At 37.7% G+C, this 18976-nt stretch overlaps 1 protein-coding gene, 1 long non-coding RNA gene and 1 pseudogene across 4 annotated transcripts in view; 2 read left to right on the plus strand and 1 right to left on the minus strand.

Moving 5' to 3' along the window:
• The window catches only part of LOC130856019 (ubiquitin-conjugating enzyme E2 E2), a 429172-nt gene that overhangs the window by 120189 nt on the left and 290007 nt on the right, over window positions 1-18976 (plus strand). The gene's annotated exons all lie outside the window — the stretch shown is intronic.
• Window positions 1-18976, plus strand: part of LOC130856023 (uncharacterized) — a 118481-nt gene that overhangs the window by 80100 nt on the left and 19405 nt on the right. The gene's annotated exons all lie outside the window — the stretch shown is intronic.
• On the minus strand, window positions 1244-2145 carry LOC130856020 (elongation factor 1-alpha 1-like; annotated as a pseudogene).

Consider the following 18976-nt stretch of genomic DNA (forward strand, 5'->3'; position numbering starts at 1 on the left):
TAAATTGATACAGCCACTGTGGAGAACAGTATGGAGGTTCCTTCCAAAACTAAAAATAGAATTACCATATGATCCAGCAATCCCACTGCTGGGCATATACCCAGAGAACACCATAATTCAGAAAGACACATGCACTCCAATGTTCACTGCAGCACTATTTACAATACCCAGGACATGGAAGCAACCTAAAGGTCCATCAACAGATGAATGTATAAAGAAGATGCGGTACATATATACAATGGAATATTACTCAGCTGTAAAAAGCAGTGAAACTGGGACATTTGTAGAGACATGGATGGACCTAGAGACTGTTATAGAGAGTGAAGTGAGTCAGAAAGAGAAAAGCAAATATCGTATATTAACACATATATGTGGAATATAGAAAAATGGTACAAATCAAAAAGATACCTGCACTCCTGTGTTCATAGCAGCACTATTTACAATAACTGTGACATGGAAGCAACCTAAATGTCCGTCAACAGATGAATGGATAAAGACTATGTGGTACATATACACAATAGAATATTACTCAGCCATAAAAAAGAATGAAATGATGCCATTTGCAGCAAGATGGTTGGACCTGGAGATGATCATGCTAAGTGAAGTAAGTCAGACAGAGAAACACAAATACCATATGTTATCACTTATGTATAGAATCTAAAATATGACACAAATGAGCCTATCTGTGAAACAGAAACAGACTCACAGACATAGAGAACAGACTGGTGGTTGCCGAGGGGGAGGGGAGTGGGAGAGGGAAGGATCGAGAGTTTCAGATTAGCAGATGCAAACTATTATATATAGAATGGATAAACAACAAGGTCCTACTGTACAGCAGAGGGAACTATATTCAATATCCTGTGATAAACCATAATGTGAAAGGATATGGAAAAGAATGTGTTTGTGTGTGTGTATAAACTGAATCACTTTACTGTATAGCAGAAATTAGCACAACATTGTAAATCAACTGTACTTCAATAAAATTTAAAACAAAAATTAAAACAATCCCTGCTTTTGATTAAAAAAAAAAAGATGGGGAAACAACATGGAATAGAGCAGAAACATGTTCTGGTAACTGAGTTGTTAGAGCTTTTGAGAAATTTTCACAGCTCTAAAACAGTAATGAACAGTGGGAAGAGCTTTTATTTTCCACTTCCTACATGAGACTACTAGTATCTAAAGAGGCAAAAAGATACAAAATATCTTAGAGATTTGAGAGGGTTTTTTCCTCATTAAACTTTGTTTTAATGGGTCTCAAAATTCTATGACAGATTTTTGGTCAGGTTGTTTCTATTAGAAAGTAATGATTTAAAAAACTAATAAAACCATCACATACACAAACAAATGGTCCATGAAACACTCTCCTTTCCTTCCAAAGCCCTCATGATGCACTCTAATCATTAACCACTCTTTTAGTGTTAGACTTAACTGGCCAGTTGAGAGGAACAGCTCTGAGACCATTCTTCCACCACCGATTCAGGCTGGGTGGCAGGTATTAAGGATAATATTCATTCAACCTCCTCAGCTTTCTGGGCAGACTTCGTGTCCTTGCCAGCTCCAGCTGCCTTCTTGCCCACTGCTTTGATGACACCCGCAGCAGCTGTTTGTCACATGTCACAAACAGAAAAATGACCCAGAGAAGGATATTTAGAGAAGCTGTCAGCACATGTAGACTTGCCAGGAACCATGTCAACCATAGCAGCATCTCCAGATTTCCAAAATTTGGGGCCAGCTTCCGGCTTCTTCCCCGATCAGCAATCAAACTTCTCCTTCAGCTCAGCAAACTTGCAAGCAGGGTGAGCTGTGTGACAATCCAACACAGATTTTCCACGGATAATTCCCTGAGCCGTGAAGCCAGCTGCTTCCATTGGTGGGTCCTTTTGCTGTTAACAGCTGCGTTGTTATTGCCGTGATGAACATCTTTGACAGACATGTTCTTAACGCTGAAGTCCACATTGTCCCCAGGAAGAGCCTCACTCAGAGCTTCATAGTGCATTTCAACAGACTTTTATTTCTGTGGCAAGGTTGACTGGAGCAGAAGTGGTCACCATGCTGGATTTGAAAACACAGGTCTCCGTGGGGGCAGTACCAACCTTGCCACCTATTGTGTAGATGTCCTGGAGGGGCAGACACAAGGGCGTGTCACTTGGATGTATTGGTGGCAGGATGCAGTCCAGAGCTTCAAGCAGTGTGGTTCCACTGGCATTTCTATCTTTACCGGTGAGTTTTCATCCCTTGAACCAAGACATGTCAGCACTTGGCTCTAGCATGGTGTCACCATTCCAGCCAGAATTTGGCACAAATGCTGCCGTGTCAGGGTTGGAGCCAGTTTTTTTAATGTAGGCGCTGGCTGACTTGTTTTTGTTCTGGCTGCAGGGTGGCTCAGTGGAATCCATTTTGTTAACACTAAGAATTAGTTGTTTCATACCCAGGGTGTAAGCCAGAAGAGCATGCGCGCTCACAGGTCTGCCCCCTCACCTGCTTCAAGTTCACCGGTACCAGCTCGAGCAATCAGAGCAGCACAGTCAGCCTCAGATGTGCCTGCCATCATGTTTTTGATGGTCTGTGTGTCCTGAGGCATCAGTGGTGGTCACATTATACTTGCTGGTCTTGAATTGCCACAGGGAGATATCAGTGCTGTTGCTACAGTCTCAGTTTATTTTTATTATTAGTCAGCTCTCAGTTTATCCAAGACCCAAGCATACTTGAAGGAGCTTTTTCCCATCTCTAGCAGCCTGGTTCTTAAAATTTTCAATGGTTCCTTCGTTGATTCCATCACATTTGTAGGTTGGGTGGCCAGTAGTGGTAAATTTGACCAAATCTATGTGTCCAATGAGCATGTTGATAGGAGTTTTTTTCTTTTCCATTTTGGCTTAGATTTAGTAGTGTTGTTTTCTATGACACCTGTTGTGGCAGTAAACCTGTTGCAAAAAAGTGAGAGGATTTTCTTAAGGTGATATAAAATTAATCTAAAATTAATCTGAAATTCCAAGTGTAGAAGGTTGAGTTAGGGATTAGGGGCCTAAATAAATATGAATATAGCCACAATTACACTAGGGTAGAATTGCAAAAGATCAGTCCTCTTAACTTTGTAGAAAGATCACTGGATGCAACGAAAGTGGAATTGCTCCCTTCTATACGTTACTACCCATGTAGGCAACGGAAGGGACCTTAATGCCTGCCTCTAATGCAAGTCACAGCTGTGTTCAGAGCAGAAAACCAGACATGATGGCTGGATGGCTGGCTTCAGTATGGAAATTCCCATATTTCTAAGAGAAGATCCCAAAAGTAGGCTTAATGCCTCAGCAGGTTGGTAGTGCATGCTGAGGCAGAAATAACCATAGAGCTAGCTAGTCTCTGAGGACATGTTATACCAGAAATATGATGGTATGTTTGTGAACAAATAACTTTCAAGGGTCTGACAGCTTTAAAGAGTATAATTCCATTATTTTTCTTAGGAGAGAATGTAAGAAACCAAAAGATCTAAGCCTGAAAGTCAGCTCAGTGACACCTAATGGCTGTATATATGAAATGTATCATCATTTGGTTATTCATGCTAGAGGACAACTTTTTTTTTTTTTAAAAACCAAGGCAGTAAAGCAATAACTTATGAAGTTTTACTCATCTTAAGAGGCATTTGTCTGGGAAGGCCATTATTCCTGGGACCATAACGTTCTCTGTGCCTGACCTAACAGGCTAATTTTAGAATCCTTCCTCATATACTGTTTGATGTTGAAGAGATTTTTTTTTAACAATAAAAACAGCATCTTTGACCAAAGGCCATGATCAAAGCTGCTCTTTGAATAAGAAATAAAACTTTCAAACAACTGAAAATTCACCACATAAAATTCCCGATTCTGCAGTTAAAAAAGACTAAAATATCTGTATTTCTTCCTTCAACTCATGAATATGTCAGAGCTGAATCCTGGTATTCTAGAATAATGTGTTATAAAAAAATATACATTGTAAAATAACTGTAATTCCAGTGGCAATCACAGGTTCTATTAAATAGACACTTCGAAAATAATAATAAGCTATTAGTATTAGATTTACTTCATGAGGACAGGTAGTTTTTTAAAACATTACTATATTTTATGAGGTTTGTTTTAGAAATCTAATTTCATTAATTCCACATCTTTCCTTTCCTTTTGACTCTTGAATCTGCTGAGACGGGGGTATGTATTTGTGGAATCTCTCTCAAAAACAAACAAGAGCAAAAAACATTTTTACTAGATTTTTAATAGTCAAAGTATATAAAAATCTAGAAATGTATTCCTACAACTGTGGACTGATCAAGTTTTTATGAATTTCACATTCTGTGCACCAAAAATCACATTTAAACTCTGAAGTGAATGCTTCTTTACACCAAAGAAAGACGTTGTAGTGTAGAGCAAAAATGTGAGAACTGGAATAGCTGTCTTTAAGTTTTAAGACACTCACCACCTGTGTGAATTTCCTCAGTTTCCTCCTCCATGAAGTCAGGGTGATTGACACTAACCTTGCTGGGTTGTGGGAAGGGTCACTTTGTATACTGCCACGTAGAGCACCTGCACAGAGTAGGAGCTTCGCAAATAGCAGTCGTCACCACCATCATCATCTTTTTTCATGATCCAGCTGGTTTCTGTATTAGGATTATAATTTTTATAAAGTGAGTTCATACATAATGATATAAGTAATTAAAAGAGATTAAATGAAATGTTCTATTAGGTGTTAAGAAATACACCATAGCAATTCCAACAGTTTAAAAAAAATGCAAAAAAAAATGCGTAGGGAAACAAAAGCTATCACAAAATGAGAATACTAATGAAGTGACCACTTACAAAATTAGTCCCAATACACAAACATTATTTCTGTTTAATACCAGTATCTATCTGTATAGACACTCATTCCATCAAAGACTAGTTTCTCAACAAATGCAAGGCAAATTCAATTTGATTATAAAGTGAAAATGGAAATTTTTCAGATTTCATGAAATGAATTAAGGCGATGAAGAACTGCTGAGATTGTGTTCCAAGCCCCCAGTGAACGAGAAAGCCAACAAGGATGACAGAATAGTTCTTCCGAGTGCCTTGACTGTCAGAGGACTGAGAGAGGCCCTTGGAAAAACCGATGAAGCACCTTTATGTTTTTTGTAAAAATAAAATATTTATTATACTGTAAAAGCCAAATATGCAGTAGAAAATCTAATAATGTGTTACCAAGCATACAAAAACTCAATTTTCACTATCCTACTAATTAGAACACTGTTTCAGTTACAGTAGAGATTTTCTTAATTGAGTTAAAATCAAGTTGTCTTTCTATTTTTTTTAGGTTATTTTTTCACATTTACTGTTTTATCCTAGTTTTCAGTGATTTCACTTTAAGGATGCCTTTCATGGAATTATCCTCAGAGAATACGTACCTGCTATATGTGAAAGTAAAGTTTGCATAAAAATTATTAAAAATTTTAAATTATATAAAGTGATACAGATGGTTCTCTGTATTACCCTTGCTTAACACTCAAGTAGATGATTTTATGTAAAGTGGTTCTGTGATTATGTAAAGAATATCCAACAATATTTTCAACTTATAAAAAAGGAGTTTCTTCTGAGGAGTTCAAATTGCTTTGTACAAAATTTACAAATTTGCCCATCTTCAGCCTGAAAGAACATTTAAATTTATTTTTTTCCTCTAGCAAAGACTAGTTTTTACTCAGAACTGGCTAAAATCCCAGAGGAACGACCATGGTAAATCCCAAACTAGTAATCTTTCCAAATAGAGTTGCACCTCATATATCTGACACCACTGGAGAATGAAGTATTAACTGGAAAATCCACCGTGATTCTGAAGCTGGTCTTGATAGGTCTTCCCTGCTTCCCCCAGGAAGATTTCATGATTCTTGCTTCTGTGCTCCTCAGTAATATTTGGAGCACAACCTATAAAATACTCTGTTGTATCTGAATTATTTGCTTATGTGTTCATTTGAACCACTACATAGCAAACTCTTTGAGGACAAAGAACATGCCTTACGCATCTTTGTATCTGGAACATTCAGTACAGGTCTGGCACACAGTAGAAATGCAAGTAATCGTTGTCACACTAAGGAAGAAGGCGGTAGAGAGGAGGAAGGACTCATACCTTTTTTTTTTCTTTTTTGGTTTATGTAACTTTATTGAAGAAAAATAAATCATTTACCCGCAGAGCTATTAGTTGATCACTCATCCATTGACTTTTTTTTTTAACGTTAACAGTTTTTTTGACAGAAATCTTTCTGAATTGCAGCACTCTCCTTTTTCCCACTGTACAGAGTGAACTAAACATGCTTGTTAAACTTTTTTGGATGACTGAGGGCCATCGTTTGGAACACTAACTATAACTCTCTGCTATAATAATGATGCTTTTCAGTGCTATTCAGATTGCTAGGTTGATCTTTCCAGGAGTTCATTACTGTGGGGCCTTTCCAGCTGGGGATACCTCTTGCAGTCTGCAGGAGGAACTGAAGGTTGACAAAGAAAACCAGTCACACAAGGACGTTAAACCAGCAACCTTAACCCTGAAGACAGTCCTGGGCCCAGGTGAGGGGGCTGGCTCCCTGGTAGCTCAGAGGTCTTCTCTGTGTTCCTAAGGATTCAGGGGTTTGTTCCCACATTCAAAGTTTAGAAAGTTAGTTCATATTTAATTCCATTATCTATGCTTTATAAAATTTCCCCTTCTAAATGCACTGAAATTCCAAATTTTCAGTGTCCTCAAGATACAAGTATAATTTCTTAAGGAATTAAAATGCTTAATTATATAAAAACCAAAAACATCTTAGTGCTCAACAAGAATTATACAAAGATAAAAAAGTGTCATTTTGCAATGTCCAGAGAAAGGCAAAAATGAAAAGTTCTGTGTCTTAAGTATTGGTTTTTAACAGCTGCAAATGTTTATTTTGTAGATCAAGGTCCATTTCAAATATGCTACTATCAAAGCAGTTTCCAAAGTCCACAGATACCAGATGTAAAGGTCAAGAGACGTTATTCAGAAATTACTTTTCACTTAATTCCAGCAGGAGGAACGAGTGCATAGTGTTTTGTTTTCTTAGAGAGGAACTTGCACGGTAAGCTACCACCAGCCCATTCATACCTGACTCAGGCCTGAGGAACCTAGGTGATCTCTCCAGGGTGCATGGCCGGATACAAGCCTCCCTGTGTCTGTCCACACCTCCCAAACCTGCTGGGTTTCTCAAAGCAAATACTGTACTTGAGCTGATGGGACCAGGGATCTACCACTACCTGTAGCAACCAGGATCCTGAAAGAGTGCAAGAAACGTGAGCAAAGACACAAAATAGTAATTTTTCCTAAGTCTGTGAAAAGCAGCAAAAGACGAGCTCTGAAAGAAAAGTGAGGCTAACAATGCTGAGTAGTTGAAAGAGGGCTGAAGGTGGAGCGGGACCTGGTACGGCTCCTTCACCATCAGCCCCTGGGTCCCTGGCACTCCCACCCCATCCCAAAGTGCAAAGACAGCAAAGCAGAAGGAAGAGAACATACACGAGGGTTCAGATTTTGCTTCTAAAACTTAGTGCCCTTGGGCCGTTTATTGACTATATCTGAGTCTCAGTTCTCACCTGGTTAAAATAGGATTGAATGAGATGGCGTGTGTAATAAGCTGGTTACTGTGCCCGATACAGGCAAGCACTCAATCCAGGATGGTTTGTGGCACATTAACTTAAAGCATATGATGTGCTTTTTTGCTTTCCTTAGAGACAAATATTTAGGTATTTAAAGACCCGTTTTCAGTTCCCTTGTGATATTGTGACAGCTACTTTGAAATAAAAGAGATAGATATAAGCAACACAAAAGCAATAGTTATAAGCAAGACATTGTCTTTAACCATATAATTTAATAAATCACTTTGTAATTTATAGTTATAGAATGGCTATCAATTTGATTCTGACAGACTCATATCCTTAAAAAAATCCTAAAATGCAAGTCTCAACTCTTCAGTTTTTTACAGAGGTACGTGTTGATACCTTTGACGGAGCTATTCAAAACTGATTTTCACCCCTTCTTTTAAAGAGGTTTGTTATATAGAATACTTTATTGTGACAAATGCTATTAGATGTTTCTACACTAATTTTATTGGCAGAACTTAATGAATTTCATGAACCATTGTACACAACTTTAAAAAAAAACTTACCGTGTATATTTTGCTCTGAGACGTTTGATTCAACAATGCAGAATAACTATACTATTGTATACCCAGTGGGCATTTTAACAGACTTTTCTGTAAAAACCAACTAGTAGCTAATTCAGAACCCTGACAGAAAAACAAAAGGCTACCTGGAGTATATAAATATTTTTCCAAGTGGTCCTGCCATCAGTTTTCTTCCTCTTTTTAAAATAGATCTTTCTGTCTTTGAAGATTCAACAGTTTCAGATGAGAAATTTCTACCTAAATATAGGTGATTTATGTTCAGGAATCATTAAGAGTCAGGCAGTGTCACTAGAGTCAGATCACCTCCCAGAGATATAAACCTTCAGTTTCTCTAGTTCTTTTTAGTTATCTCTCCATTCAGTATATTTATTTTCTGAAAATCGTCCCTGGTGATTGAGAGCTCTCATGTAGAATTAATGGCTTTAATGGAAAGGCTATGCTCCCAGACTCCTCAAATCCTCTTTGGAGTGTAATTCCACATATACAATTAAACCATAAAAAAAATCCAAAATCTGCCTGTTATAGTGAGTACTATTGGGAATTGAAAAGGAATCAAATACTTAAATATTTTCTGTGGATACGCTTGCAGTCTCATTTGTGTGTGTGTGTGTATGTGTGTGTGTATGCACACACACATATACACACTTCTCCAGGCACTGGCATTCTCAGAACTCAGTAAATGAAAGCTGGCCCTTTAGAAGAAGGAGTTAAGTAAGTGATCCAACAACAGGTAAGAAAAAAAAGCTCTTAGGGTAACAAACACCAATATAGTTTCTTGCTTGTCAGAAGTCAGTATCAGCACATCAACTTTTCATTGCTCAAGCAAGGTGTGCGGATGACAGTATTTATTGATTCTGGATCCCTATTCCTTCTGGTCCATGGAAGCATTATATTATTGCTTCCCCCTCTTTGCGGTTGAGCAAGACTAAGAGACAGTTTCTGGGCAATGGGATTTGGGCCAGGTAAAAGCATTTAATTGCCCATGGTGACTCTCCACTCTCTCCTTCCCTGCCACGGCAGTCATGGTAATAAGCTCAAAGCAGCCTGGATTACTACGCTGCTGACACAGGAGTCATAGCCCAGGAGAATCACTATGGTACACGGTCTCTATGTGCAGTGAGAAGTAAATGTCTGTTGTGTTAAATACTGAAGTTTTGATGTTGTTTGTTACATGGCATAACTTAGCCTGTCCTAACTGATAACAGAGATTTAATGTTTGTGTTTTCCTCCCAGGGCTAGTTCCCAAAGCTGCTTGGAGTTTGTATGAGGTTTATTGAAAGGGGAAAAGAGTCTGGGGCAAACATTTTACAGAGTAAAGGATACTGATGAGAAGTAGAGGAAAACTTTGGGGGATATTCAAAACAAACTTTGGGGGATATTCAAAACAAAGGAGGTGGAGTCAAGGGATATACTTGGAAAGAGATGAAATAAGCAACAAAAATAAATTCTGGAGAAGAATTTTCAGGGAACATATGAAAGTGAAAAATTTGTCTGTAGTCGGTGTCAGTTTAACATGAGGATGAAGTCTTGATTCTAACCTCACATCCCTCTTTTGCTTACCTAACAGCGCTGAACTACAGGCTCAGTCTGTGCAACTCTTGGGATTCTTTTTTGAATGAGCATGCAATATTTGTCTACTTCACAACCCAGAGTTCTTTATTATCAGTGACTCTTGCTCTGTAGGTGCCTTTCTGCTCAAACCCTTGATCATCTGACTACACTTGGGTATATTCCATCCTGTTTCCTGGCTGTCTTCCCAGGTTCTGAGTCACTGCTTTCCCCTGGTTCTGAGGACAGTTCAGAGACAACCTCTGCTGCTCAGAACTGGCAGCTTCACATGTAAAACAAAAACTTTAAGAGATGGCAGAGTATTTAACAATAAAATTCAGAAAATCTTACATCATTAACATGAGGGCTAAAATTTTTTAAGGTAGTTGTAGAGGGTGTGTATTGCTACATATTGCATGCACTGCTCTACATGGTCAGTAAACAGGCATGAATGATAGCATGGTATTTTTTAATCCTTTAAGGATAGTGCTGTAGAAAAAGGAGTCATAGCATTAATCATTCGATACAGGTTTTATAGATCAGGGATTTTCATTTCTATGGGGATTGTGACATTATTACAGTTTGATGTTTTCTAGTGTAATTGGTATACAATGGCCAATCTAAATCTAGGGTGTGCCAACAAAGGTAGCTCTACTTTCTAAAGTGATCTCTTTCTAGTTCTCAGCTGCCATTGCAAATCATGGTATAAGATACTCAACCTTACCTTTTAAGAAGGTCATCTCAGTACTTCTCACTTGAAATATTTTCTTTTGACTGATTATTCAGTGTATAAAAATGCCTGCTTCTCTCTTGGGTTCCCCCCTCCCTCTTAATCAGATGGCATTTGAGTCCAGGGAAAGTATAGCCCCTCTTGCTGTGCTTCCAGTGAGATCTTTCACGGGCTTGACCTCTGAGCCTCAGGCCTGTCATCACTACATCCCTCGGTCGGTAGGAAAGCTGTGCCAGGAGCTGCGGAGGCGCGCAGCTCTCTCTCTGCATGGGAAATCTGCACTCTGCTGCCTTCCCCTCGCTCTGGAAGCCAAGTCAGCTTATACCTGCAGTCCCCTCAGCACCTCCAAACTCTCAGTTGCTTTCTTTGCACTATCCAGGATTTTGTGGAATCCTGTAAAAGCTATCCTCTGGTCCATCATTGGGGAAACCTTCCTGAAACTTCATTCCTCTGTCCATTACCACTGTGCCACGATGGACACAATACTTTGTCCCTGGCAGAACTTTCTGAAAGGCTTGCAGTTTTTGCAGGCTCTTCCCCCAGAGAAGCCAAGCATCAAGCTGAGAGTTTGGGGATTAGCCTTTAGCTTTTCTGAGCATCCTGTCTTGTTCTACCTCTAGTGTGAAAACCAGGGAGAATGAAGGGAATTTGGTTCCTCCTCAGGACTGCCCCACTCTAGGCTCATCTGCTCAGAATCTCTCTGTCTCCCAACCCATCTAGCCTTTCTAGAAAGGGATGGAATTTTCTTTGCAAGGTATTTGTAATTGTTCTTTTCAGTATGATTATAGTATAGTTAATCCTTCAAATTTGTTTCTTCTTATGTAAAAACCTAGGTTTGGAATTTCTTAGAAAACCTTTTAACCACTTAAAAGCCTGGCTTATAAACTTCAGACTTAAAAAATCCATTTTTAAACTCAAAATTAAGCTTCCCTGTTGTAGGTGGCAATCCTGAGCAATAAGTGTCAGCCTTATAGGGACTTCCCTGGTGGCACAATGGTTAAGAATTCGCCTGCCAATGCAGGGGACAAGAGTTCAAGCCCTAGTCCGGCAAGATCCCACATGCCACGGAGCAACTAAGCCCATGCACCACAACTACTGAGCCTGTGCTCTAGAGCCTGTGAGCCACAACTACTGAGCCTGAGTGACCTAGAGCCCGTGCTCCGCAACAAGAGAAGCCACGCCAATGAGAAGCCCGTGCACCACAGTGAAGAGTAGCCCCTGCTCGCTGCAACTAGAAAAAGCAGGTGCACAGCAACGAAGACCCAATGCAGCCAAAAAAAAAAGTTTCAGCCTTATAGGTAAATTAAGAATAGTCCTAATGGCAGGAGGGGGAGTGGGGCAGGGGTAAGGATGGAGTAAAGAGAGGGGAATAGCATGGCCGAAAAAGAAAGGGTCACTGGATAACATTTAAGAAGCTGCTGTATTATCCTGAGTACTAATTAGCCATCAGAGAATGGTACTACTGCAAGGAATCAGAGCCTCTCATTACAACTCTTTGGTACCCACAGTATTCAACTGTGGTTTCACATGGAACTTAGTTTTCTCCTTCAGAAAGCATGATGAGCCAGAGGTTTTCAGGAATGAACCATTTTCCAGAAAGTAATAAAGAAGTAGTAGTGTTTTCTCCATAACTGTCCATGACTGTGTGATGAGTAGAAAGGTAAAAGAAACTTACAGAAAACATGGATAAATTTTGTGTTTTCCTAGTGTTGTGAATAACATTTTATTGATGCTAAAGAAGAACACTACTAAGTACACTTTAGGGGTAGTGTTTATAGAAGAGAACATCTTACTAATATGCAATATGTGACAGTCTTTAGTGGAAAAGTGAGTGCCTTTATGAGTTTATACACTTTTGTGGCTAAAACTTCACCAGCAGTCAGTCAAAATAGTATCATGTCTCCATCAGTGGACTGCTTGTAGATCTTTGATATCTAAATACATTTTACTGAAATTTATCCCTTGGTAGTTGGGAAAATGTCGTTTTCAACTTAGTGTGATGATAGTGTCTGAAAGCAAAATTTGGACCCCGTAGATTAATTATAAGCAGAAGGTACTAATCTGTTATTATTCTAGGATATTAACAGCTCAACTGAAGGCATTTGGCAAATGTGGGACAAATTTTCACGTAGCTGAGTATTTTATTTTAGTCAAATAAAGAGTTTTTTTGTCTAACAAGAGACTTGACTTTTATTGAAAGTCAACAGGCTGCCAGTTTTCTTTCACTATTAATTATTAGCTTTAAAATAAACACATAATTAGAAACTGCTTTTTAAGGAAAGGGAAACCCGGAGTTAGCTAAGCTTAAAAATTATAAAGGAGTAGAACACATTCAATAGAATAATATATGAATCACATAGAACTGCTTTCTGTTACAACACCTTGATCAATTAAATCAGCAACAGCTGAAAACCATTAGTTGCTGCTGGCTGCTTTAGGTGAGATGTTTTTCTTCCTCCTCTGTATCCTAACCTCAGTTTATCACTTTCCTACCCAAACAGTGCCTGGGGCTCTGCTAACTTTAAATAATTGAAAAGAATGAAAGAAAATATTTTAGTTATCAAAATGAGAACATCAGTATCTTGTTTATATATGAATCAAATGTGCAGCAGCAACTGCTCAAAAAAGGATTGTAAAGAAAGTTTTATAAAGGTAATTTAAATGCTTAATATGAAAATAAAAAAACCAGTTTATCAGTTTAGCAGTATTTAATTTTTTGTTGTCTGTAACTTTAATTTTTATTTAACTTAATTTTATTTTCCAAGCTGTGCAGCTTGCAGGACCTTAGTTACCTGATGAGGGATTGAACCCAGGGACATGGTAGTGAAAGCACTGAGTCTTAACCACTAGACCACCAGGGAACTCCCTGTAACTAGTTTTTTAAAATTTCAGTGACTTGTATTATGGTCTTGTATGACCATTAATTTTGTGAGTAGTCAGTGCTATTAAGATGGAATTTAAGTTCATTTTTAGTTACATTTTAGAAAGTATTGGTTTAGAAATGCAACAGGTTTCTGTATATTAATTTTATATCCTGTGACTTTGCCAGATTCGTTGATGAGCTCTCGTAGTCTTCTGGTGACATCTTTAGGACTTTCTATCTGTAATATCATGTCATCAGCAAACAGTGGCAGTTTTACTTCAATTTCGATTCCTTTTATTTCTTTTTATTCTCTGAGTGCTATGGCTAGGACTTCCAAAACCATGTTGAATGAAAGAGTGGGCATCTTTGTCTTGTTCCTGGTCTTAGAAGAAATGCTTTTCAGCTTTTCACTGTTGAGTATGATGTTAGCTATGGGTTTGTCATATATGGCCTTTATTATGTGGAGGTATGTTCCCTCTATGTCTGCTTTCTGAAGAGTTGTTATCATAAATAGGTGTTGAATTTTATCAAAAGCTTTTCCTGCATCTAGTGAGATGATCATGTGGTTTTTATTCTTCAGTTTGTTAATGTGGTGTATCACATTGACTGATTTGCGGATATTGAAAAATTGTTGCATCCCTGGGATAAATCCTTCTGGATCATGTTGTATGATCCTTTTAGTGTTTTTTTGGATTTCGATTCCTAGTATTTTGTTGAGGATTTTTGCATCTACATTCATCAGTGATATTGGCCAGTGAAGTATCAGAAAGAGAAATTAAGGAAACAATCCCATTTACTTCTGCATCAAAAAGAATAAAATACCTAGAAATAAACCTACCTAAGGAGGCAAAAGACTTGTACTCTGAAAACTATGACACTGATGAAAGAAATTGAAGATGACACAAACAGATGGAAAAATATACCATGTTCTTGGATTGGAAGAATGAATATTGTTAAAATGACCATACTGCCCAAGGCAATCTAGAGATTCAGTGCAATCCCTATCAAAATACCAATGGCATTTTTCACAGAACTAGAACAAAACATTTTTAAATTTGTATGAAAACACAAAACACCCTGAACAGCCAAAACAACTTGTGAAAGAAGAATGGAGCTGGAGGAATCACACTTCCTGACTTCAGACTATACTATAAAGCTACAGTAACCAAAACAATAGTATGGTTCTGGCACAAAAACAGACACATAGATCAGTGGAATAGGATAGAGAACCCAGAAATAAATCCATGCACTTATGGTCAATTAATCTGTAATAAAGGAGGCAAGAATATACAATGGAGAAAAGACAGTGTTTTCACTAAGTGGTGCTGGGAAAACTGGACAGCAACATGTAAAAGAATGAAATTAGAGCATCCTCTAATGCCATATACAAAAATAAACTCAAAATGGATTAAAGACCTAAATGTAAGACTGGATACTATTGATATAAAACTCCTAGAGGAAAACATAAATTGCAGCTCTATTTTTTTGGATCCTTCTCCTAAAGGAAAGGAAATAAAAGCAAAAATGAACAAATGAGACCTAATTAAATTTAAAAGCTTTTGCACAGCAGAGGAAACCATCAACAAAACGAAAAGACAACCTACTAAATGGGAGAAAATATTTGCAAATGATATGAGCAGTAAGGGATTACTATCCAACATATATAAACAGTTCATACAACTCAACATCAAAAAAGCCAAACAACCTGATTGAAAAATGGGCAGAAAAACTGAATAGACATTTTTCCAAATAGGAAATGCAGATGGCCAACAGGCACATGAAAAGATGCTCAATATCACTAATCATCAGGGAAATACAAATCAAAAGCACAATGAGCTGTCACCTCACACCTGGCAGAATGGCTGCCATCAAAAAGAACACAAATAACAAATGCTGGAGAGTGTGTGGAGAAAAGGGGACCCTCGTACACTGTTGGTGGGAATGTAAATTGCTGTAGCCACTGTGGAAAACAGTATGGAGGTGTCTCAAAAAACTAAAAATAGCACTACCATATGACCCAGCAGTTCCACTGCTAGATAAATGTCCACCAAAACACAAAAACACTCATTGGAAAAGATACATACACCTCAGTGTTCATAGCAGGGTTATTTATCCAATGAATGGATAAAGAAGATGTGGTGTGTGTGTGTGTGTGTGTGTGTGTGTGTGTACACAATGGAAAATTACTCAGCCGCGTAAAAAAAAAAAGAATGAAATAATGCCATTTGCAGCAACATGGATGGACCTAGAGATTATCATACTAACTGAAGTAAGTCAAAGACAAATATCATATGATATAGCTTATATGTGGAATCTTTAAAAAAAATGATACAGATGAACTTATTTACAGAACAGAAACACTCACAGACTTAGAGAACAAACATGGTTATTGGGTGCGGGGGCGGGGATAGATTGGGAGTTTGGGATTGACATGTACACACTGCTATATTTAAAATAGAGGACCTACTGTATAGCACAGGGAACACTGCTCAATATTCTGTAATAAATGGGAAAAGAACTTGAAAAAGAATAAATACATGTATATGTATAACTGAATCACTTTGCTGTACACTGAAAGTAATACAACATTGTTAATCAACTATACTCCAGTATTAACTAAAAAATTTGAAAAACTAAAAAATGAAAAGTATTGGTTTTGTAATAGTTATTGTGATAAAAATTCTGAAGAACCTTTTACCATGTTGTTTCTTAAGCCACATAAAGTAAATGGTGCATAACAAAATGATAAAGACAAAAAATTGTATTGGATCTACTGTGCCTAGAGCTGCAAAACTCTCTAAGATACTGTCTTCATTAACCTGTCTTAAATTTTAATAGCCAGTAGGAGTCTAATACAGGGTATCCAGAAGATGAACAACTCACAGTTATTAAGAATTCACTGACTTAATCCTTCCCAGTGTGTAGCTGGAGTATCATTCAATTTTCTATTTGCTACAACCACAGTTCTGCTCAGTTTATAAAGGTCAGTTGCATTTTAGTACATTTAGGTAGGTGGTCTCCAAATTCAGGTTAATCTCAGTTGGTTCATCTCTAGTCAGAGGCAGAGCTAGACCTGTGCAAATGAGTGCAGCTGTGCTGACAAACACCTGTTTAAGGGCAAATTTCTTTGCTTCCCAGATCTGAGGAGGATGTTGTTTCTACCGTCCAAGATTGCAGACTTGGGAGAGGGTCTACATTTAAATTCAGAACAAGAAAACCTCACATATGCAATGACTACCCCCCCCAAACTCTTCTTTTTCAGAAAAGTATTTCCTTATTTAATTCATTCTTTCAGTCATTAAACATCTATTAATCACTTAAGTGGTAGATGCTATGGTATATCCACACTCAGAGGAGCTCAGTCCAGAGGAAGAGACAGGCCTGTTAACAAACAGTTGCAGAACAGTGTGATAAGATTAGAAGATGGTGGAATGAAGATCAAAGAGAATTCTTATTTTTTTTCAAGGGATGTCTTGCAAAGTATTTCTTTAATATACGCAAGTCACATTTAAATAATTTGCCTAGGATCGTACTGTGAAGATTGTCTCCAGTAAGGGGTGCATAGGCTGTCCTTCCTCTGCATTTCTTTGCACTTTATCACTTGACTCACCACATGCTGTCTCATTAATATCCATAGTTTCGTTCTCAGTTTTTCATCCATTCGTTTATTTCTTGCAGTGGGATCCTGCAGGAAGCAACTCAGAGAGACAGTGGAAAGTGATGGTAGGAGTAGAGGTGATTATACTCACTTATGTTAAGCCAAAAAAAAGTTCTAGGGCATTAGCTTGCTTCATAAAGTCTGCCCGAAATTACATTAATGACTAAGCGCAAAGAGTTTTGTGGCTCTGAGGCTTTTTATATGTATGAGCTTTTGGTTTCTTTATTACAGACAGCAGGAGTTGCCCAATACGTGACCTCTGGGAAAGTTTTTCCGGAATGTTTTTTGACAGGTTTTTAAGTGTCTCTGAGATTGAAAAGGGAGAGTGAACTGATACTTCTGTTGTGAAATGTCAGCAACCCTGTTGAGAGGGAATGAAACTCTCTAAATCAAATAAAGCACTTATGTTTAAAGAAAAACAGGTTGAGCATAATCAATAACATGGTTAGACACCCCCAAATCTGCAGATGTCTTATAGATCAGAACTGGAAAAAAAAGCATAAGAAAGAAAACTTGTGCAGTAATTAGCGTAGTAAATTATTTGCCAATGTAAAAATTGTTCGTTTGAAAACGAGTTTTGGTTGGTATTTCTGGTTTTTAGATCCGTTGTTAAGTATAAAAGTAAAATAATGTCATTAGCCCAAACTGGAAACTACTCAAGTGCCACAGAGCCAGAGTGGATAGTTTATGATAGCTTCTCACAATGGATTACTACACAACAATAAGAATGGATAAACTACTACACAAACATGGCTGAATCTCACAAACAATACTGAGCAACAGAAGTCAGACACAAGAGGATACATGCTATATAATTCCATTCACATACAATCCCAAGTAGTCCAAATTCATCAGTGGTGTTGGAAGTGCATTTAGTGCCTGTTTAGAGGAGGCAGGAGGTGGTAATGGAAAGGGAGCATAAGGTGCTGGCAGTGTTCTGGTGCTGGTCTGGGCACTGGTTGTACAGATGTGTTCACTGTAGAATTCTTCAAATCTGTATGCATGCTGTACTTGGCAAAAGTTTACTTACAAAGTGATATACTTGTTCACTTCAGAAGATTTTTTAGAAAACAGAATATATGACATATTTAATCTTGCACCTTGCTTTTATTTTCATTTAATACTCAGTCATCAGCATATTTCCATGTCATTTCATTGAAGGAATTTATACCTTCATTATCCTAAGATATTTTTGAAAATTAGGAAATATTCGTTGTATATGTACTCATTCACATGTATATGCAGTAGTGTGTAGGGTTGTAACATAAAAATCACAGTTAAAGACCTGATACAGAATAACTTTTGTATGCTTTTTCATGTTATGCTACTGAATGCATAAGCACCATTCCTCCAACACAGCAACAATAATGGTGGGAGAAAAGTTCTGCAGAGGAAATCGTACTCTTCATAATCTGTCCTGAAATATGTTTGTTTAACTGTAAGGCCTTGGTTGCTCTAGTTTTCCACATTATGAAGGAGGGAAAATAACATAAAAAGGTATTCTTGGCCTCAAAGTTTATTAAAGGAAGTCTCCCCATCCATTTTCTATCAAATTCACCTCATCAGCTCAGGCTGATGCTAAATCTTAGTTTACCTTCCATAATATTTACAGTGAAAAAATGTAAATATGTATCTTGGGTGTCAGGAACAAGTTAGAAATCTGAAAATAAACATATGAATAAATAATAAATACACTGGTACGCCACAGAATGCATTGCATTCTGCAACAAGAGGCGTGGTTTATATAATGTTAAAAGTCAGTTTATGACCATAGGCTAATTCACAAAATCTCACAGAGATTAAAATAAGTGTTTACAAAGCAATGGAGAACATTATATGTAATCTAATCAGCCAAAACAAATACTCCAGAATGCCTAGACTCCCCATTCAGTCTAAGGAGACATAGTGTTACCATCAACACTTTTCCTCCCTTACTAATCTAACCAAATTTGGCATTTCAAAGTTTCTATTGTAAGCAATAAAGTTAAAGAAAACATCTTA

This window comes from Hippopotamus amphibius, chromosome 6, assembly GCF_030028045.1.
Source record: "Hippopotamus amphibius kiboko isolate mHipAmp2 chromosome 6, mHipAmp2.hap2, whole genome shotgun sequence".
Classification (NCBI taxonomy): domain Eukaryota; kingdom Metazoa; phylum Chordata; class Mammalia; order Artiodactyla; family Hippopotamidae; genus Hippopotamus; species Hippopotamus amphibius.